A 23,143-nucleotide genomic window follows, 5' to 3' on the forward strand; every position below is an offset into this window, starting at 1 on the left:
CGTGTTTCAGCGTGAATGGAAAGTCGATTATTACGTGTTGCTGTGACACAAAATCCACGTGGCCACATTTTGACGACGGTTTCAGACCCACTACTCAAGACGAAGTGTCGGACAAACTTTCTTGTCGGGTCACGACTGGACTTCTTTCAAACCGGCTGAATTCAAACTTTTCACAAACACTTTTGCAGCCTTCAAGGCTGATTGTTAAATATTTAAAAACAAGAAACTTCCTGGTTATAAAACTGTCCAAAAAAACCCCATCTTTCAAAACTCTGGACATCTCATTGTAGAACAAATACATATTGAGGTTCAAGTGTTTTATCACTTTTGGCCAGAATAGACCACGACTTCCCGTGTTTGAGTTCGTTCCTCTTTCTTACAGCTGATACATAATTCATTCCTTCCCATCAGTCTGACAAGCAAACGCAACCTTCTCAATTTCCCTGATAGATATGTACTTGCCCTTTTGCAAGTGGTGGAAATACTCGGCACATTAACATGAAACGAGCACGGCGATGTATACCGGCGGCTCATTCTGCAGCTCTGCGGCAGAACAGGTGCATCTGACGTCTGGAGAAACAGTGGGAGGGCAGCGGGGTGGATTTTAAGGTTTGATTATTATTCATAGATTATTGTAGTGTAGAGATAAAGATCCCAAAGTCGTTTTTTTTAACGTAGTTTTAGGTTCCTGAAGTTGTTACTAAACACTACCTCCAAGTTGCAGATGTGAAAAGTAGGCAATGTTTTTTTTTACATTTTCTAGCAGCAGAAAAAACAAATCATTAAGGTCTAAAAAAAAACATAAATAGCAAAGATAAGAGTTCAATTTCTGAGCTAAACTCATGAAATAGCACACTTTGGCATGTATTTAAAGTGTCAAAGAGGCATCTCAAATCATATTATTATGTGTAAGTAAGAAATATTAAACATTTTCCAACTACTAACTCGGGCGAATATTCGATAAAGAGCAAATATCAAACAGCAGTTCTGCTTGGAAACGCTGATCTCTACTACTAACTAGTAGGATTAAAAGACCGCCTGTAGAAAAACATGCACAAACGGCTCTTTTACATCCACACAAATTGACACTCTTATCAATCAATCGTCTAAAGTCACACCCTGTAACGAAGTTCGCCGTCCTCCTCCTAAAAGCGTGCAGCTTCTTCCTTCCTGTTAGAAAGCCGGTCTTTGATCATATGACTAACAACCAACAACCAGCCCTCTCTAAAACTCTCCACCACGGAAGAATCTCCTTCAGCAGCTGCAGTTTGAAGTTCCTACCAGAATGCAAATTGAATAAAAATGAAGGTGCACTTCCTTAATCTGCTGTTCTAATCCAGCTCCCACAAAAAAAAACAAAAAAAACAAAAAAAAGGAGGTAAAAAGAAGAAGAAAAAAAAAAATCCGTACGAAGGACTACATTAATTATACACAAAAAGAAAAACTACAAAAGAGGGCCTGGTCTTTGAAGATACTGAGCACTAAATGTCACCAGCAGCCTTTGAAGCTCTCAACCGCCTTTGTCTCTCGTTTCTCCTCTACATGAAACAGCAGTCACACACTGCCAGCAACGGTGAGGGACATTTCAACTGTGGGGGTGCACACCCTTTAACGACAGATAAGAAATAGAAATAAGCTCCTACGAGGTACAAATTGAGAGCTTTTATGTTGACAAGTATCCGTCAGGAGAGAAAAAAAAAGAAACTCGCAAAATAATGTTCATCTCTGAAGCTGAAATAACAAAAACACTGAAATCTACAGAATCAGATCTGAATTTAAATTAAAAAAAAACAATTTGAAATTTATCTTCGCTGCACTGCCGCGAGGACGTGTTGATAACTCGCACAGCACTAAATCCTGCTCCCGGAGGACCAATGTTATCGGAGGACATTCGGAGATTTAAATATTTACAGATATCGTTGGAGATTTTAATCACGTTAAATCTGTTGTTTCTGTTATTGGTGAAGTAAATATTTTGTCCACTGAATTAAGGCGAATGTTGAAGTTCACTGATGTTAGTTGTCAAATCAACGTTTTGTCTTTTCCTCTTGGTATAAAAATCACATAGATAGATAGATAGATAGATAGATAGATAGATAGATAGATAGATAATAGATAGATAATAGATAGATAGATAGATAATAGATAGATAGATAGATAGATAGATAGATAGATAGATAGATAGATAATAGATAGATAGATAGATAGATAGATAGATAATAGATAATAGATAGATAGATAGATAGATAGATAGATAGATAATAGATAGATAGATAGATAGATAGATAGATAGATAGATAGATAGATAGATAGATAATAGATAGATAGATAGATAGATAGATAGATAGATAGATAGATAGATAGATAGATAGATAGATAGAAGCCTATATGTTGGCTGTATGTAGATCTATATAATGTTTATTTGTTTTAGCTAATTACCAGAAAAGGCATTAATGTCAGAAAATCAAATGCAGACATTTAACTTAAAATAATGAATAATAAATAACCAGAGCAGCCAGGTGATGTCACCTCTAACACCCCCCAATGCTTTGTTTGTTTACATTCTGTTGTCAGGACAACGAGAAACTGTAGCCGGACCCCCATCTCAACTCTTCTCTTTTATTTTGAAAATCAACTAGCTGCCCAATGGGGTGTTTCAGACTATTTTCTAGTCTTGAACTTTAAGCAGGAACCTCGCTGCTCGTTCACAAGTCTGAACATTACTTTCCAGTTGTCAACATTTAAAGGATGAAGTGTTAAATACTCCAAACTTTTGTTGTTGTGAAAGACCAAAAAGCCTCCAGACTTTTCTAAAGAAACATCCTTCCAACGGTGAGAAGTACCGCGTTTGTTGTGGACTATTTCCAGCAGTGGATTTATACAGATTTGAGGATTTTCTGTTAGCAGGAAGTTGCATTGAGTCAATAAACACACTTCAGTGTGACTACGGTGACGATCGCTGAGCACAACGCTGTGACTCACTGATGGGTTGTTTTCTTTTAGACAACAATGGAAACACAGACGGCAGTACGATTGATTTATTCTTAAGTTTTAGTCCCACAGGGTTTGTCTATGTTAACTGAAAGGACAGACTATCAGGGGGACAGTATCCGTCCACTCTATCTGTCCTTTTATCTGGTGAAAGACGTCCCAGGAGACAGGCTCTCCTTTGCAGGATAAATAGGACACGGATCGTTACTGAGTAGGAGTTTTATTCCCTGAAGGGCTGAAGTAGAATAAATAGAAGCGTGCAGACGACAACAGTCAATCAGAAACAAGGACAACACTTGAGTTCCTATAGTTTCACGTGCAAATTAAAAGCTTTAAGTGTCCTAGCTGAGAGACAGAGAGACACATGTTGTCTGCAAACACCATGATGCAGAAGTGTCTTCAGCTGCAATACCAGCGAGTGCCACTAGAGGTCGGTACCAAAAAGCCTCCGGCTCCATAGACTCCCATTCAACTTCTCTCATCAAATCCAAAGTGAATCAAATGTGTCCATCAGTTATCTCGGTGTTGTTAGCTAAAGTCACTCCTTCTTATTAGTTTTCTGGAGGTCCATCTGAAAATAATCCCTCATTCATTAGAAAAGAAGATTCAAGAAGACCTGTTTTTGGGGGCGTGTCTGTTTGATTGACAGGCCTGTGGTGCAGTCAGGTTACAGCTATCGGTGGGCGGGACGTAGTATCGTCAGGTTTCCAATCAGATCCACCGCTGGCTCCTCCCCCAGCTCGTCCAAATATGGTCACTTCCTGCTCCAAACTGCTCCGAACTAGCAAAGATGGTGACGGACAGAATCTGAACTGGAGGATTCATAACGTTCACAAACCAATCAGACGTCGCTGCTTCCACCCTGTGATTGACAGGTGAAGATGTAGAGCCCTAATAATCTGTTTCACACTCTTTGTAAGCATCAGGGCGTTTATAGGAGCCAAATATGTCTAATTTATAGCTCAGACAGGATGTGGAATTCCTACTCAATTCAATGCAGCTCCTAAAATATTGATCTAATTCTCTCACTTCAAAGCACCGATCGGGATTCTGAATTCATCGCCTTGACGACGAGCGGCTCTATCTTTCCTTATCCATCCTCTCTCTCTCTCTGTGTAGGTGAAAGAAATCATGGGAACAGGGAGGAGGAGGAGGAGAAGGAGGAGGAGGAGGAGGAGGAGGAGGAGGAGGAGGGCGGCTGAAGAGGGAACAAGACCGAGAGTGAGAAATTGAGGTGGGGGGGGGGAGGGGATGGGAGAGGGGGGGGCACTTGAGTGCAGTTGTAATCAAGGCCTGCGCGCTTCAAGAGGGGCCAATCAATCCAGCTGTCTGCCTCTACATCTCATCAGGCATCTTGAAGACGGCTAAAAATGAGCCGCCAGGTCCGGGAGGGCCTCCTCGGGGGGGGGGCCACCTGAGAGGGAGGGGCTGTGGGGGGGAGCAACAGGCGGCTCCGGTCGGGAGTCCGTGATGACGGCACAAAAGGTCCCGAACGTCGTGAGCTGCAGAGAAAAAAAACTCCTGCGGCGTTCATCAGGACAAAAAAAAATCTCTCTCGCTATTCAGAATATTTCACGTTATTTGCCGGTAATACGAGATAGGGAATTATTTAAAAAAAGCAAACAAGCAAATGTTACTAGTGGTTTAAAAAAATAAAAAAAATAAAAAAAAAATTATATATATATATATATATATATATATATATATATATATATATATATAAAAAGACAGGAAGGAGATACAGACTTTGAACAAAGTGACACGGAGAGAAAAAGCCTCCTCAGAAGCCTTTTAATATTTCAATAAACTGATGATTTTGTGATATTATAGGTGTCGTACTTTGTGGCAGCGAGGAAGCTAAAAAGTGATAATTAGGCAAAGTCATCATCAGACAGATGTGGTCATTAAATCTGAGGATATTAACAAAATTCTACTCATCCGTTGCAGTTAAAAAAAAAAAAGTATATTAAATTATTCAACCTAACAAGTTTTTTGGGAGGTTCCAGGCTCGTTCTTCCGCTCAGCCGGGATTACAAAGTTAGTGAGGTATGAATTAAAAGCAGTCGGATTTAAATTAGATGATAAATAAAATATGAAGCCGGGAGAGGCGCACCTTGATGTCCTTTTTGAATGTGAAAAGATAATACGGCGGGTCTGTTCACGTGGAAATTAAAAAGCGCCGTCTGTTTTCCGGAAAAGTGATGGAAGCGCGTGAAGCCGGCTTCGCTACGAGGATGTGGGGGTGGGGGGGGGGGGGGGTAACATCGTGGAGATCCTGCCAGCTGCGGGTGGAGAGAGGAGGGTGGTGGTGGTGGTGGTGGTGGTGGTGGGAGGGGGGGGGGGTGTAGGTGCCAGCGGGCCGCTGCCAGCGCCGGGGAAATCATGCCGGCTGGCTGGGCTGAGTGGCTGGCAGGGCGGCTGCACCGGTTGGCTCGGGAGATCAACGTCGCAACCGCTGTGCAAACTGGAGCTCAGTAAAACACCTGTGCAGCAACCTCCCCCCACCCCCCCACCCCCCACCCTCCTCCATCCATCCATCCATCCACCATCCACCATCCATCCATCCATCCATCCCGTCGCCCTCCTCTCCGACTCACAGATGCCCGCCAAAGCTCCAGAGGACAGCGCCTCTCTGAAGTCGGACCAAAATAACCACAGGTGACTATCGGATCGGGCGAGCAGGCTTCAAAAAAAATAAAAAAAAATAAGAGAAGCTCTTCGGATGAGAGACGTCACGCAGATAAAAAAAAAAACGGCGGCGGCGTGTTGCAGAATTAAGTTGCATCATCATCTCTCTCTTCTTTCGCAACAGGTGAGAGAAAACTTCAAAAACAAATCGATCATCCTTTCAGGGCGTGCGATGAAAACTGATTAGCAGGTGGAGTTAACTGGAATAGGTCAAACATGACGGTTAAACAGTGACGCTTTTCTAGAAATTATAAACAGGTGGGGGGTGGAGGGGAGGGGGTGGGGGGGGTTTGAAATTCACTTTTGCTCGACACCTGAGTAGGAAGTTGAGATTGCAGCGTTTGGGAGTGAATACGAGCTCCGTCGACGTGGATGTTTTCCGGTGGCGCTTAACGGCGACGATGACGACCTTCGAGACGTCGAAGCGCTCTTCAGGAGATAACTGGAAGTTGTCCTTAATCACAGGATTTTGTGGAAAGCGTGGAGGCCGACAAAGTCACACAAAAGACATCTCGCGGCGCGGCGGACGCACAGACTCGTACATAACAATTTGACGGCATCACTTAGGCGTAATTACAGATACATTTCCCGGCTTTGTTACGGCACACAAGCACATTGGCAGGGCAGCCGGGAAGAAGATGATGATGATGATGATGATGATGATGGGGAGGGGGTGGAGGGGTGGGGGGGGGGACTCGACAGCAGTCTGAGGTCCGAGGGTCCGCACATCAATAACAGGGCGAAGTGAGGTAGATGAAACACATTACTTTGACCTAAAGAGCTCGGTAATTACATTTGGCATTTTGACAAGTGTTTAGCTGCTGTGAAGGTCAGCGCTGTCAGCGTCGGGGATCTATGCTAATCCACTCAGACGGAAGAAAACGAGGAGACAAAAAAAAAAGAAGAAGAAGAAGAAGAAAAGAAAAAAAAAAGGGCCGAGACGCAAAACGACGCCTTCGTGAAAAAAAAAAAAAAGCCAAAAGAAACCTTCCTGCAGACGTCGGGATCCGTGACGGGAAGATAAACGGTCGTCGGAGAGGATGACGCCGCTTCCTTCTCGACAACAACTTCGTCCTCTTTACTCAGATTTGATTAACATCAAATAAAACAATGGAAACATCTGATTTTATAGATTTTCAATTTGCGTTTAAGAGCCTGAACGGAAACACCCAAAACCAAACTAACTTCCATCAACACAAAAACACAAAAAGCGTCTTTTGTTTGCGCCCAAAATAAATATCACAAAGTGACATCAGTATCTTCTTCGTTTGGGTTTATATATCGTGGGGAATATTTCCATGTAGCTGGAGCCACGTTTCCACTTCGTTGGTACGTCTACTCGACTTTTGCTCACTTTTGGTACCGGGTACTTTTTCTAGATTTTGTATTTCCATCAATTCAGCGGCAAAACGTGAAACTAACGACTTTTTAAAGCGACAGCGACCTCTCTGCCCCGGAAAATTATTTACACGTCAACGCACAAATTTGACTTTTTAGAGGTCGAATCGACTCGTTGAGCGACCCGGCTATTGTTCGCTGATAACAAAGCCGGGTCGGGGGGGGGGGGTACGTAATCCCAGGAGAGGACGGCTACTACCGGCAACTATCTTCACACCGAGAGGCAACGATTAGCACGTGTGCAAAAACATAAAAACTGTTGGTGAGATCAAGAAACAAAACAACAACAACAACAACAACGTAGAAGTCAAGCGAACAGCCGGCGCGACGACGAGGACGTCTCAGCTGCTCTCCTTCTGCTTTAAGTGCTAATTGAGCCGCCCGCTGTCCTGACCCTGACCTCCACCCCCCCCCGCCCCACCCCCCGACGCCTCCCGGCCCCCTATTCACGGGGTCCCGTTCTCACGGCCGCAACGCACCGTTGGAAGTAGCCCCCGGGCCCCCCCGCCCACCCTCGGCCCGGACAATGAGGGGTCACCACCTCGCTGCCCACCATCTTGACATCCACCCCAGCGTTTTGACAATGCCCCCCCCCCCCCCCCCCTCCGACCCCCCCGGTGGCTCCCGGAGACCCCCACAATGGGCGGACGCGCGTGACAGAAGTGGTAACGTTGGCTTCTGGCATTAATCGGAGCTTTTGGCACCTCGGAGGTCAGAACCCGTCCAGAGGAAGGAGACGAGCGCCGAGATCTGAAGGGTTTTTACTGTCAAATAACAGAATTAGATTCCAGAGAAGATTCATGCAACAACATCTACTCCAATAATCTTAAATGCACCGTTTTCAATTTCAAGCATCAAGATTTCTGCCCACACAATCACACGAGAAGGATAAACTAGGATATTTTTCTAACTTGCGTAACATCTTAATAGTCTGTGTCAGCATATTGCAACAATAAGTTGAGCGAGGTGTTATTCCATCTTTAATAAATAAAATATTTAACATCTTTATCGGTGGCTCGTCTGCATATTCGTATTTTATTGGGCCAAATGTTGTTTTTTATCGAACTTATTCAAGTTTTGTTTGTATTTTATTGTTTTAATTGTTTTATTGTCCAAGTTCAATTCTACTTTTTAGACATTTTATTGATGCGATCTTTTATTTTTGTTCAGTGTAACCTCGGCATTGTTGAAAATGAGTATTAAATAAAGGTTGAAACAACCCGAGGTCCTCCTTCGCTGTACTTCCTGGTTGAAAACATTTTCTCCGGCAGCCGGTCTCACCGAGACCAAATCAAATAAAAGTGAATTATTCTCAACGCAGCTGCCAAAAGCATTCAACCCAAACACACAAGTTTTGTGACAGCAGAGATGGACGCCGGCGCTCTTCCCTTCCGCTGCTGAGCGACTATAAACGATGATAAAACGACGTCATTACGATGGCCGTGTAAAGTTTAATGTTTCAGAAAAGCACTATAAACCCCCGACCGAAGGGGGAGAATAAACGCTCCGGGGATGGATTGATATCCTAGTTGAATATGACAAACGACACTTTAAAGATTGGCCCCGCCCACACTATTGCACTTTTCGCCGAAGGAGAGAGACGCCGTATTTCATTTGGAGCACGTTCTGTCAAATGTTTTTGCGTTAAATAACAAGCGTGGCCCATCCGTGACCCCGCGGAGCCATAACGAGAACGCCAACAATAGCACTTAAAAAACAGAGAGAAGCCGTTGCATAATCAGCACAAAGTGTGTGTGTGTGTGTGTGTGTGTGTGTGTGTGTGTGTGTGTGTGTGTGTGTGTGTGTGTGTGTGACTGTGTGTGTGACTGTGTGTGTGTGTGTGTGTGTGTGTGTGTGTGTGTGTGTGTGTGTGTGTGTGACTGTGTGTGTGACTGTGTGTGACTGTGTTTGTGTGTGTGTGTGTGTGTGTGTGACTGTGTGTGTGTGTGTGTGTGTGTGTGGCCGAGGGAATATCAGGAAAGTCCTCTCTCTCTCTGGACTGACAGCTTGGCTAATGGCTAACATTCCTCCTTTCTTTATTCCCCACTTCATCAACACCCTCGCCTCATTACCGTGAGTCACACACACACACACACACACACACACACACACACACACACACACACACACACACACACACACACACACACACACACTCCCACACACCTTCACAGTGTGTCTCTACTGCTGGATTGCACTGTGAAACACTCTTCATGTGACAAAACAGCCTGAACTGAGTCGGAGGATCTTGAAACAGAATCACTGAGAAACTGAAACTTCTTCAGAAATAAAAAAAAAAATACATAAAAAAAAGGTGGCGGACAAAAGTCCCATCTGACAACGAGGAAGTTTAACGTGTGCACATCGCTGGTCTAGTTTTCTGTTACAACGGCAGATTTCAACAATGACAACTTTAAAGTTTGAGATCTGAGCGCGCTCAGAACGCGACGAGCTGATGTCGGCTTGTCGGGGGATTTCCTTATATGGTCAACAGAGCATTTCCCTCCCGTATACCTTCATTAACAAAGGGCATATATATATAAAGATGGCCTGTTTTGTTTTTTTTTTAACTATAAGTCATGTGAAGTGACTTTAAAAAACAAAAAGTCAGCAAAAACAGGTCCCCCTTTAAATTCTTCTTAAAGTTCTGGTTCTGGTTTTGACCACATTCCCAGTAGGACATCAAATGTCCACTGGTTGTAGCTTCTCTCTCCAAGAAGGGAGAGATGACAACACTTTCCATTTGTTATCATGCTTTTTTTTGTTGCTTTGTTAGAATGAATACTACGTTGAGTAATTTCTGTTTTGATGAAATTTAGTTTTTTGCTTTGTGATTACAGCAACAAAGCAAACTTTGTCTGACGGGGATTAATCACCCGTAAAAACAAACGTCATTAATAAAAGTGAAACTGCATCAGCCGAGGTGAATATTTGTGTTTTTTTCCTCCAAGTTATATTTGCAGTCAGCATTGAGATGATTTTGAGCGTATGAATGTGAGCTGAAAGATATTCAGGAGGAGGCCAAACGGGGCAAAACAAAAAAAAAAAAAAGGGCCAAGAGGTGTTTTTTTTGTTGTTTTTTTTACTGATTAAATGAGATGTATTTCCTCACAAAAAGTTTGTTGTGAAATCAATAGAACAAGTAAACAAATGGGACTTCACAGAGCAAGTGAGATGCGGTTTTAGTGGTGAACGAGTGTGAATTTTGAGATTTTTCTTCCTCTGAAAACAGCCGCCTGGGTGAAAAACAACGCGATCGGGAGCGCTGAGAGCAGCTCGGTTTCAACTGAGCGATTAAGCTCGAACGCAAATGCAGGAGGTTGCGATCAAAAAACATCCGATTCTGACTTTAACAGCCCAAAAACTGCACCTGATTTGAATCTCCTTTTAAAGTGCAGCGATGCAGCGCTCCTGCCGCACCGGGAACGTCTGTGAAAGTCCAGTTCTGCAAGCAGAACAAACACCGTCTGTAACTCACACCGGATCTCCGCTGCAGCATCAAAACGCCGACAGATAACAAGTCGAAGGGAGTCAAATCCGGCGAGGAGGGAGGAGATGTTTTCAACGCGCTGCGAGCGGGGCCTGTTGTCGTGTTGGAGATCCCTGTTGCCATGGCGCCACAGTTCAGGCGGTTCGCCGCGGATGTTTTCCTCTCAGAAGGTCACAGTAGGACTCAGGTGTTGACACGTCTGACAACCAGCTAACAACGCTAACAAAGCTAACAAACAGCTAATTCTGCTAAAAAAAAACAAAAAAAAAAAAACCAGCTAAAACTGAAGTTAACAAACAGCTAACGACGCTAACAACCCTCAGACGGTCCCGGTACAACTCGGTCTGACAGTCTGACTTTGGGGGACGAATTCACATTTGCACAAAGAAATCTGGTGTCTTGAATTTTTTGATCGCAACTCGTAAAGTTCCATAAAACCGAAGGTGAACTGCGGTTGTCATTTAACAGATTAATACTAACTAGTAGTACTAAGGAACACATTTAACCTTACGTAATGTATAATAACCAGTTACTTATTAATATTGAGTATATCTGTGTTCACTGTGGGTTTCTTGCTGGTAAATGAACCTCCTGACAGGTTAGCGCCGCAGCTTCCCAAGAGAAAAACTCTTAACTCATCAAATTCCTCATCACCGTGTGTGCCGTTAATGAACCGACTCATTTCCCCCACAAACACAACAAATATCTGGCAACTCTCTTCGTTTTTTTGCTGGTTGCTTTTTTTCTTTCTAGGCACACGTCCAACCAACTCTCTCGATCGGGCTTCCTTTCGATGGGGGGGGTGCAAACATGGCCGTTTGGAGATTTTGTGACAAAACAAAACAAAAACAAAAACAAAAACCAGCTGGCTCCCTTTCAGAACGGGCCAATACCAAAACCACGTAGCCAAAAATCCAAAAACCACAAAGGAATAGATTAACTCGCCATAAAATAAGTGAACCCCACTGTGTTGAAGAAAAAGGACAAGCATTTTCACAGAGGAGTCCTAAGTTTTGAGAAATGTTGGTGCGTGGAGGAGGGTTGGAGGTCGGGTGTGGGGGGGGGGGGGGTCAGGTGCGGCAGTAAGCCCATGATAATGTCGCTTTTCATTCTCTGTCACTACAAAGACAAACATTACTCAGCCGAGGTAAAAGAAAAAAGAAAAAAACCTACCGGCCACGTTGGCCACAGCTGCGGTGCTGACGTTCTGGGCGTTGGGTCTCACTTTGAAGGTCACAGCCGGGCCCACCACCCTGTGAAAAAAACAAAAACACACATTTAAAGGGCTTCACAAAAAGGCATCTTCAGAATCTATTTTTCCCTTCTAGGTGCTCATTAAAGCTAAAAAAAAAAATAAAAAAGAAGCTTCAACCTGTGGACGATCCTTTAGGCTGGTTGCAATCCCCATCAAGCGCTTGCGAGATAACCTTTTGAATCTCAATGTTCAACGCGCCCGCCGGCATTTAAGCACGAAAAGGAAATTAAGGTAAATAAAAAAAAGGGGGGAGGGGTGGGAGGGGAGGTTCAGGATGAGAAGGACTCTGGTCGTCGACGAGAGGACGCGGCGTCTACGTGATGCAACGCATTAACATTTAGATTCAACATACGGTCGACGGCGGCTCGTGATAGATGCAAAATTCAAGGTGACGGAAACTTGGGAGTTTTTTTTTTTTTTTTTAAGTGCTTTCATTCAACATTGATGCCAATAAAGCAACCGAGGGGAGAAGCTGGGTGGTCAGAGGCGAAAGCGGGAGTCTCCCAATGTGATTAACCTTTTGTTTCCCCCCCACCACCACCCCCGCTGTAATTCAGACAAAAAAAAAAAAAAAGGCCCAGCGGGAAGATACATCACCGGGTCCCCCTCCAGGACGCATTGTGCACCGCTATAGGAAAGCGACCGCTACTGTAACAACACGGCGTATAAAATATGGTGACATCGTTAATGGGGCAGGTCCTATCCTTAAAAAAAAAAAAAAAAAGAAAAGTGTTTCAAAGTGGTTTCACGCTGATGGATTTAAATTGTTTTCATTGGCGGTTTAGAAAGCGTTTTCTTTTTTTTTTTTTTTTTTCAGGCAGTGTGTGTGTGGGGGGAGGGAGAGGGGGAAGGGGGGGAGGGTCCTGCAATTAAAGTACAAAAAAAAAAAAAAAAGCGTATCTGGAATAATCGAGAGAAATGCAGCAAATTAAAAACAATCAGATTTTGTAAAGAAAACCACCACATAGAGGAAGGTTTCTTCTCTGCACTGTTTCAAGTTACGGGCAAAAAACTAACCTAAATAAAAATAGAAGCATAGAGCCATATGTGGAGGCAAATGTGAAGATTTAAATGACTTAATATAAATGGTTGGTAAGAATAAGTATATAGTATAACTCCTCTGCTAATATTCCAGATGTTTGTATGAAATGATCGCCGTCTACGAATGTCTCAGATTCAAAAAATGTTTTAGTAGCAGGTTATAAAATGTTTGTCGGAGATGTTTAATACGGAAACTTTGTGTAGTCTGAATATATCGGAAAGGACTTGAAGCAAACATCGGAACAGGAAGTGACCATATCTGGACGAGCTGAGGGAGGAGCCAGCGGTGGGCCAATAGCTGTAACCTGACTGCACCACAGGCCTGTCAATCAAACAGACACGCCCCCAAAAACAGGTCTTCTTGAATCTTCTTTTCTAATGAATGAGGGATTATTTTCAGATGGACCTCCAGAAAACTAATAAGAAGGAGTGACTTTAGCTAACAACACCGAGATAACTGATGGACACATTTTATTCACTTTGGATTTGATGAGAGAAGTTGAATGGGAGTCTATGGAGCCGGAGGCTTTTTGGAGCCGACCTCTAGTGGCACTCGCTGGTATTGCAGCTGAAGTTACAGACCCACTTCTATAAACAGTCTATGGTGTGCGTCAGTAAATGCGTCCACGTAATCTTCGTATTTCTGCTCCTGAACTTTGTTTTGTTACTTTCATGTTAAACTATTATATTAGAAAATGGCACAAAAAAAACAAACAAGTGTTTGATTTTCAAACCTTCGTAAACTCTGGATGACCAGCCTTCGAGTGACATCTGCTGCCGTGCAGTTTGTTGTGGTTGTTTTCTTTTTTTATCGTTGGGGTTTTAATTGGGCTTCTCGGCCCCCAGGCCAGCGTATCAAAGAAAAACCATGATGTTACATTCTATTTTTTCACTATACAGCAGTGATGTTGTGTACGACTCTTAACATTTAAAGGTGCAATAACAAACTAATTAAGCTGAGTCCAAATTAATGATCCTCTTGATGAAGCAAAGTGCTTGAATAAAAGAAGAAAACTAAAACTTCCTTGTTCTGGACTGTAAAAACCTGCTGAAATAAATAGAAACAGCATCGGAGGAAGACAATAATTACATTTCGGTGTGTCGGGGGAACTCCGCAACGCTGCGGCTCATTTTTCTGACCATTATTCTCTCCTCCGAGGTACGACCCTCCCCCCCCACCCCCACCCCCACCCCCACCCACGATATATTTGTCACATCTATGAAGTGATTCATCAGCCGGCGCGGGGCTACACTCTGTGATGAAGAGGGGGGGAATCACTCATGTTGAGTTGATCACATATCCATCTGCCGGCCCCTCTCCGCCACCCGGGGCAGCCCTCCGCACAAAGACGCCGGCATCCACTCTCAACCCGGTAAATAACCCCCGTCGCTCACAGGAAGTGATTTCTTACATCTTCTATTGCTCGGATTCATCATTGGGGGGGAAAAAAAAATATATATATATATGGTAGACGATATGACATTTTAGTATTTCAACGCGTGTTAAATGATGAAATATGTTTTAAAAGCTGCGTCTTATAAACATCTGAGATTTATTCTTCTAATAGTAATAAATCACATTGAGGTGGTTTTTAACAGCGTTTAAATCCAGCATCATTATGACGGATTTCAGGTTGAAAAAAAAAAAAAAAAAATAGCACTGCTGTCATATTTGGTGTTTAACTGATGCATCTGGACTTAAAGTGACAGCGACTCCGATGATTGACAGCAGCAACAACCCCCCCCCCCCCCCCCCCCCCCATCATGTTTTTAAGACGTGAAACGTCACTTTGGTGTTTTGGCAGAAAGCATCAATGCACATTCATGGACTTTTTTTTCATGGATATTAAAGAAGGAAGCCAAAGACCTCCTCCCCTACCTCCTCCACCTCCTTTCCAGGCCCGCTCTCTCCTCCTAGTGGCGGCTCTTTGATATGACCCCTTCAGCTCAGACACAGACATTACATCACTCTGCTCACCCTCCTTCCTGTTTCAAATAAATAAATAACTAAATAAATAGATTTAAAAAAAAAAACTAAAAAAACCTCTAGTCTACACTCAGTGACGGTTGCGCAACACAGCCGTCGTTGTTCAGCGGCCGGCTGCAGTCAAAGGCTCGGCGAACCGCCACCCACGTCGACGCTTCCCTCCCGCCCCCGCCCCCGCCCCCGACCCACCCCCGACCCGCCGCCGCCGCCGCAAAAAACATTTCCAAGGCCGCTCCTGTGAAAGCGCTCACCGTCAGGATTATCTAATCAGCATCGGTTCCAAATGAAATGTGTTGGTGTGAGTCACTCTCCAGGTTTGTTTTGTGTCGGCTCTCTTTCCTTTTTTTATGATTCATATGTGGAAGTTTTTTTTGTTTTTTTTTTGCTGCTGGCTCGTTGAACCTCCCGCCCTCCCCTTCCCTCCCTCCCTCCCTCCCTCCAGAGAGGAAACGGGAGTTTTGTTGTGTTGTCGGCGGCCGAAGGTGTCGCCGGGTCGCCAACTACTTTGTTCCGAGGTACTTTTGTTCGGTGCGATATGATAATCTGCCGACGCTGCGCGAAGGTGCGAAGGGTTCCCGCGGCGCCGCCGCTGAAATGGATGAAGAGGAGTTCGTGAAGCGGCTCAGATTGAGGATAAATGTATGGGAGGGAGGAGAAGGGGGGCGGTTGGTGGGAGGAGGAGGAGGAGGAGGAGGAGGTGGGGGGGGGGGGCACAGATGCTGCTGTGACTCACCTCAGGTACAGTGAACACAACTGCACATTAAACACAACACAGTTCATCCAACTACTGTTTTTCAACACTGACGGTAGATAGTTGTTGTTGTTTTTGTTGTTGGACCAAACTGTAAATAACAACAACTACATCATTATAATTTGAGTGATTTTTTTTTTTGTGCCTTTGTTGTTTGCTGATATCGGTTATTATAAATATGTATTATACTTTATTGTTTTATGGAGTATGTTCTCTTGTTCCTTTATGCCTAATTATTCCACGTCTGTTTGTTTGTTTGTTTTGTTTGAGTCTGATATTGTTAATTAGTAGCTTTTGTGTGATATCTTGGTTTTGTGTGTTAAGGACCTCCTTGAAAGCGAGATGGTACGTCTCAAAGGGATTATTCCTAGTAAAGATTGTTTTTTGGGGCGGGTGAATTAACTCTTTAAAATCAAAAGTTAAAACATATTTTTGAGATAATAAAAAAAAAAGAAAAAGTTATTTAAGTGGCACACGGACGTTTAAATTTCACTTTACAGCGATAGAAACAGATAAAACGGTAATAAAACTGTTGTCGAGGTGACGTGAAGCTTCGCTGTGTCCTTCAGCGCCGATCACATAATCAATACGCTGCGTTCTGCTCATCAACGCGCCGTAACGAGACATTAAGGCAAAACAAAACGAGCGATTAAGTGTCATCTAAAGTCACGCTGGAAATAAACATGACTGCATAATAATAAACATAACGGGGAGATATTTCAGAGGGAAACCTTTTCTGAAGGAAAGTGAACAGAAAATACTTCTCAATACGTCACAAAAACTCAAAATAAATTCATGATGCAGCAAATAAAGTCGCAGCGACAGCTTATAAAAGGGTAAAAGAAACATCTGCATATAAGTTGAATTTTATAAACATGAAACGCGAGTTTGTTTGGTCTCTTCTCGGTAAATTGTTGCTTTTATCATAAATCAACTTGCGCGGAAAACTTTTACTGTTATTTCATCTGTTCGTCCTTCAAAATAAATAAGAATAGTCGGCTGCTGGGGAGATGTTCTGTTATTCATTTATCGTATTCTGTCTTGTTTCAAAAGTTGAATCGTCCAATTGAATTTTTTTGTTTTGTTTAATATGAAAAAAAATATAGTCTCTCAAAAAGGTTTTAAAAGGTACCAAAGATGTCAGGCTGAACTTATATATTAAGTTAAGAACAAGACAACAATAACAAAAAATATGGGTTTAAATATTTCTGCTTCAGTCGCAACAAAGAATATAAAGTTAATAAAGAACATACACTAGACAGGAGATGAGATTTCTATAAATAAATTTGTATAATATGACGGTATATGTGGATTTTCAGAGTAAAATGAGATGTTTGAAACCGTTTCAGACACCAGGTCGTTGGTGTGGTCGAGGATCACGGGCGGTTAAAAAAGCCAAAGGCATGCTGGGTAAAATTTAGGAGGCTCACTGTCAGTCCGAGGCCTTTGTCTTCCCTGCTTTTACTTCTCCTAGTGAAGGTGACTGCCGCTGCCACGGCGGCGAGGAGCTTCGGAAAATAAGCGTGGCGCCTCTGACAAATTGTCAAGGCGGCTCCCCCTGCTGGGCTTTCACTGCGCTCGCAACAAAAGGGACCCCCGGCTCACTCTCTCGCTCTATCTCTCTCTCTCTCTGTGTGTGTGTCACTCTTTCGCTTTCTCTGCCTCCAATCCATCACCCCCCCCCCCCATCACACCCCCCCCATCCCCCCCTCGACCCCCCCCCCACCCACCCAGTGTGCAGCTCCCTCCTTTCATTCCCACAATAGCAGAACAAAGACAAAAGGTGCATTAGAACCGGAGAACAGAAACGGGGCCACCCAGGGACTCAATGCAGGGGGGTGGGGGTGGGGGGGTGAAGATATGTATGTGTGTGACCCCAAGCCAGCCAGTTCCCACCTGTTCACACACACACACACACACACACACACACACACACACACACACACACACACACACACACACACACTCTGTCTCTTTCAATGCACTGCTGTATTTCTATCAGTTTAACAGTGAACAAAGTTTCAACTCAGCACACACACACACACACACACACACACACACGTCACCTCTCAGAGGACGACCGCTGGCCAACGCCGAGGGACATGTCATTGAAAAATGATCGTCTATATCTGATAATATCATAAGAATAAGCTGCACTAACGAGATAACATAAATAATCCAGAATGATTTGGCACAGATGACGATTTCATGAGTCTGAAAGTCCAACTTCTGTACCAGACAACGACATAAACCAGATGTGTTGAAACTCAATGAAGGGCCACAAAATACATGTTTATGATATGTGAAATTATATTTCTTTGAACTGTGATAATGTTTTGTTCCGGCTCCTCCCACAAGCTGTCTCACAACCGAGTGTCACGGCAAAGCGTGAAATAGACACGCCGGCCCGCTGCTGCAAAGCGTGAAATAGCCACGCTTTGTCCGGGCGTGAGAGTTACACGTTTTGAAAGTGTGACACTTTCAAGCACATTCAATTTCATGTGACGTGGGTCACGTGACCAAGGTCACTTGACATTATTATCATTATTATTATGATTATGGTTATTATTATATACGCAGACATGCGTGTCTATTTCACGTTTTGCCGTGATACCGTGTTGTGTCTCACAACTCGATCAGATGTTCTTGGGCTGTCAGTAGAACTCAAACCTTTGATTCATATTTGGCATCTCGGGAGAGGACTGTCCCTTTATTACTGTTACTAGCAAGCAATATAATATTGCGTGCTTAAGAAATGTCACACAGCGCTTGAAACTAAAGAAACAACAGCTTGTCAAATGTCGTGGTGGAACAAAACAAAGAAGAAGAAACTTGGACAAACTCAGAAGAACCGTTGACAAAACAGACTTCCAACATTTCATGTCACGAAACAAGAACCTGTTCAAACAAGCGTCAAATCAAATGCCAATAAAAAAAAAATTATTTCGTTAATTTGGGGTTTTGTTTTGTTTCCTGATGTTTCAATTCATGTGTTTGTTTTTTTACCGCCAGCTGCTCGGTCGAATGTTGTATTGTAGGACTATTGTGTTTATTTGTGCACCACACTTACAAAACTTCACTGTTATTCTTCAGTGACAGTTTTTCCGCTTTATACAAAATAACTTACAACAAAAGGTTCCAGTCAGGAAAAGAAAAAGTATGAAAACTTCGAGGACACAAGTGGGACGCGGTAATGTTGGTAATTGCTGCTAATTGCTGCTAATTTTGTTGTCAACTTTCAAATACTTAAAAATAAACGTTGCACGCTCGTTCATTTTGACGCTTACGGTGCAGAAGAACAAACCAGACGCTCTTTCCTGTCAGCCGTCCACCGAGTGTTGTTAACTTTGAAGAGTGGCTGCAGTCGTTCGAAGGGAAAAAGGTCTTTGCTAGTTTGGAGCGGTTCGGAGCAGGAAGTGACCATATTTGGACGTGCTGGGGGAGGAGCCAGCGGTGGATCTGACCGATCTGATTGGAAACCTGACGATACTACCTGCCGCCAAGTCTCCACCTCTTAAACATAATTAATTTATGTTATGAGAACTTGTTTGTTTTGTCCCCACATTGTGACTTTATAAACAGATTTATGTCCTCACAACATGAGTAAATAGCCGTCCACACAAACACAAACACACACAAACAAACACAGTCGAGGTTCCGGCGGTGTGCTAAAAATAAAAGCATATAAAAGCTTTAAATGTCCTTTTAAAACTCCCTTCGTCCTGTAATGTAACGTCACCTCTGGACATGAACCCTCCGAGCTGTCGAGACCGCCGAGCGCTGGAATATAAATGAGACTCGGATCAAGTAAAAAAAAAAAAAAAAACTAGAACTTTTCAAAATTACAACCGAGTGCGTCCTCGGTTTCCGAAGCGCCGTAGGAGGTGGAGGTCTGCGGAGGACTCACCGACATCCACACATCTTTACGTTCCCGACAACAACCGTTTTCTACCTGTAGGCTCGAGTGGGCGGCAATTTACTCAAAGGGGGTCGAGCGTCACGTACTAAAAAAAAAAAAAAAAAAACCCTCTTCAAAAATACCCCCGTGTAGAAGATGAGCGGTGTCGGCTCCTCCGCGGTTAGAGGGCGAACTGGTGGGATCAAAGCCGGGCGGCACCGGGCATTACAAGCAGAAAAAAACGAGAGTAGAGAAACCCAAGGACGGCGCCTTATTCTCATTCTGTCAACACTTTCTCACTGCTGTGGGGGGAGGAGGGGGGAGGAGGGGGAGGAGGCGGGGGGGGGGGGGGTACGAAAGCAATGAGCGCCGCTCATCCACGTTATTGACACGTCGGGAATTTGACTGCAATCATTTATTAATGAGCCTGAACTCTGCCTGAACCCTCCTTGTCTCCTCCTCGTCTCCTCCTCGTCTCCTTCTCTTCTCCTTCTCATCTCCTCCTCGTCTCCTCCTCGTCTCCTCCTCGTCTCCTTCTCTGCTACCTGATCAAATTCCTCTCCGTCTTTCACCTCCCGTCTTCTTCTTCGTCTTCTCTCCTGTTTCTTTTTGCATTTTTTTTTTGGTGCGTGAGTTACGAGCACGCTGACGTCTTATAAAGGACAGTTTGGGTGTTAATTCGGACATTTTTTAACGTTGTTTTTCCATCTGATCTTTATCTTCGTGCTCCGACTAAATCGCATTTGTTAAAAGTTGTAGTTTTCTTCATATTCATATCCAGATTTGTTTGAAAAAAAACCCAACATATTAAAATGTGATTTTAATCAGTCCGGACGCTCTGCTGACTCAGCGGATTTCTTGCGACCGTTTATCAGAAGAAAGAAAAGCGCTCCAGGTTTGTATGTGATTTTCCAGCCGACTATCATTTTAAAGCTGCGCTCTTCTTCTGCATCACCATGACAACACAGATAAATAAAAAACAACAACAACAACAACAACAACTGTACGTACGAGAGGTCGGTGAAGTCGGTCATCCGGATTTTGGCCATCCGAGCCAGGATCTCCATCAGGTGGAGGCCTTTGTCGGTCTGGAGCGCGCTGAGGACGATGAAGAGGAAGAGGAAGAGACAGAGAGAGAAAAAAAATGGAAATGAACTGTGAGATATACGTTAAAGAAATAATATTGTATTACGGGATCATGAGATGAACCTCCGGGGAAATACGCTGCAAATTACAAGTGGTAAACTTTATATTTTACGTGGCACAATATTAGTAATTTCTAAGACCAAGTTGAGACATTTAATGAGAGTTTTTCATTCAGTGTCTTCACACGAGGACTTTGAACTGCTGCTTTTATCTGTCAATCATTTGTCGCATAATTATTATGAATATGAGCAACAACAGTTGAGATTAGTTTAGTCTGTAATAACTCAACAGGGAAAATGCAAACAGATGGCTGGTTTTTACAATTTTTTTTTAAAATAAATCAGCTTTTATTTGAGTAATCCAACGTATTTGAATAAAATAACTTTGAATTCCACACAGGACACTAAAAATAAATAAGTTTCCTTCTATTCATGCAGCTAAAATTCAGAAACCTGAATTCTGTGGCGAATTTAATAAAACTTTCCCTCCTGATTTGAAGTCTTATGGAAAGTGAACTTCAGACGACGTGCAGCTCGAAGACCGAAGAAGTTCGATTCGACGTCGAAGTCGGACCGAAGACGACGAGAGAAATCTGAGGTAAAATATCGAAGAAACGCAGCGACTGAAAGAAAAAAACAAAGCCCGCTCCAGCTCCCAGGTGAGGTCGGACAGGTGGGAGGAGGTGGGAGGAGGTGGGAGGAGGCGGAGGAGGGCAGGTTTTTTTTGGCAGGCGAGGTGAATACAGAAGGAGGTGAGGAAGGTCGTAGGCAGACAGCTTGTTTCCGCCACTCCCCCTCATCTTCAGCTTTACGGCGACGCCGCAAGGTCACAGCCCGAACATCGCCACGGCAACGCAACCAAATGAGTGTGGACGACCTCCGATGCGGAAGAAGTACCGCTCCGACCCGACCGCCCGATCTGCAGCTCTTTTACGTATATAAATGCACATTTTGGTGGAAATGAATGGACGTCCCATTGTTACCTTTGTTTTTGTTTTTTTGTTTGTTTGTTTGTCAGCAGGATTACAGAAAAACTACAGACCCGATTTCCATAAAACTCGGTGGAAGTTTGCGAGGCAGACCGAAGAAGAACTCTTTCAACTTTGGAGCGGATCCACAAATTATTTGTTCACGCTTCATTCATGCTTTTAGCTAAACAACAACACTTTGGGAGGCTTCAAAAACAGCTGGAGTCTGTGGCTTGTTTTTGTTTTAATTCCTTGTTTGTTCCTTCCTCATTTTCATGACTGATTTCTTTTCTCTCCATCGTCACGTTATCACACGTTGGTCTTTAAATTCTTTCCCTCCTTCTGTCTTCTTCACCGGCCTTAAAACCGCCCGACGTAAAGTTAGTGTGTAAATTTAAGGAAAAAAAAAAGTCCCTTATAATTTACATACTCCAGGATTTAAAATTCAGACAGGAAACTCGCTGACATTTCATCAAACTGAGGAATAACAAATTACGCAGTCAATTAAAAGAGTATCGATGCGCTCTGTGTGTGTGTGTGTGTGTGTGTGTGTGTGTGGTGTGTGTGTGGTGTGTGGTGTGTGTGTGTGTGTGTGTGTGTGTGTGTGTGTGTGTGTGTGTGTGGTGTGTGTGTGGTGTGTGTGGTGTGTGTGTGTGTGTGTGTGTGTGTGTGTGTGTGTGCTGGAACACCACGATTAAAGCTCAATATCCCAACTCCGAGCTAATTGCTTCCTATCTGCTGCGGACTCGTCTGACCTCCTCTCCGCCTCCTCCGATGAATTCAAACAGTCTCCGGACGCCTGCAGGTTGCACGAAATCCCAACGGTTTTTTTGTTGTTGTTTTTTGTCTTTTAAATCGCTTCAGTCCTTAAAAGGTTTTATTCCAGGTTTTACAATGTAAATCATTTGGTGACTTTGTTTTATCAGTTAATTATTAACTATTAAGACACCAGATGGACGACCGATGACGGCGAAGGCAGCGAGGAACGAGATTTTTTAGCAAATCGGAAAAAACTCATTTAATTATGGAAATTAGCAGCTGTTTGCATCCTTGAGGGTCGAGAAAGTGTGAAGATTTGTCTTTTTCTCTGTTAGTAATTTTGACTAACAGACTTTTTCAGGTGTTAAAATCTTTAAAGTTTTCCTGTTGTTACCCGTAGCATCAAAATGTCACGTTATTGATTACGCAGTACAAATTAGCTGATCAACAAAGTTAGGTTTGGTGATCCTGACTTTTCCTCTATTGTGTCACCAGCTGGTCGCGGTTTCTAAACTATTACATAGCAAAACATGGAAATAGTTTTTAGAGGACGTATCTAGACTCGACTCATTTCACATCAACGGCGTAAAATGAAGAACGAGGCAACGAGCAGTAATTTACGATTATTTTAAAGACTCGTGAAGTAAAAGTTTTAAAGAAATACTCACTTTTCAAAATGTTGGTTTCTAAAGGTTTAATTTTTATTATTCTTTAACAGACTTTTATCAACAGGAAGGTGGAAACCTGTGAAAATAACTCCCAGCGTAAAACT

At 43.3% G+C, this 23,143-nt stretch overlaps 1 pseudogene; it reads right to left on the reverse strand.

The window, feature by feature from the left end:
- The window catches only part of LOC138214078 (receptor-type tyrosine-protein phosphatase N2-like), a 147,981-nt pseudogene that overhangs the window by 95,265 nt on the left and 29,573 nt on the right, over positions 1-23,143 (reverse strand).

This window comes from Embiotoca jacksoni, unplaced genomic scaffold (genome assembly GCF_022577435.1).
Source record: "Embiotoca jacksoni isolate LCO1_2020_lvr unplaced genomic scaffold, fEmbJac1.0.p SCAF_67, whole genome shotgun sequence".
In the NCBI taxonomy this organism is placed as follows: domain Eukaryota; kingdom Metazoa; phylum Chordata; class Actinopteri; family Embiotocidae; genus Embiotoca; species Embiotoca jacksoni.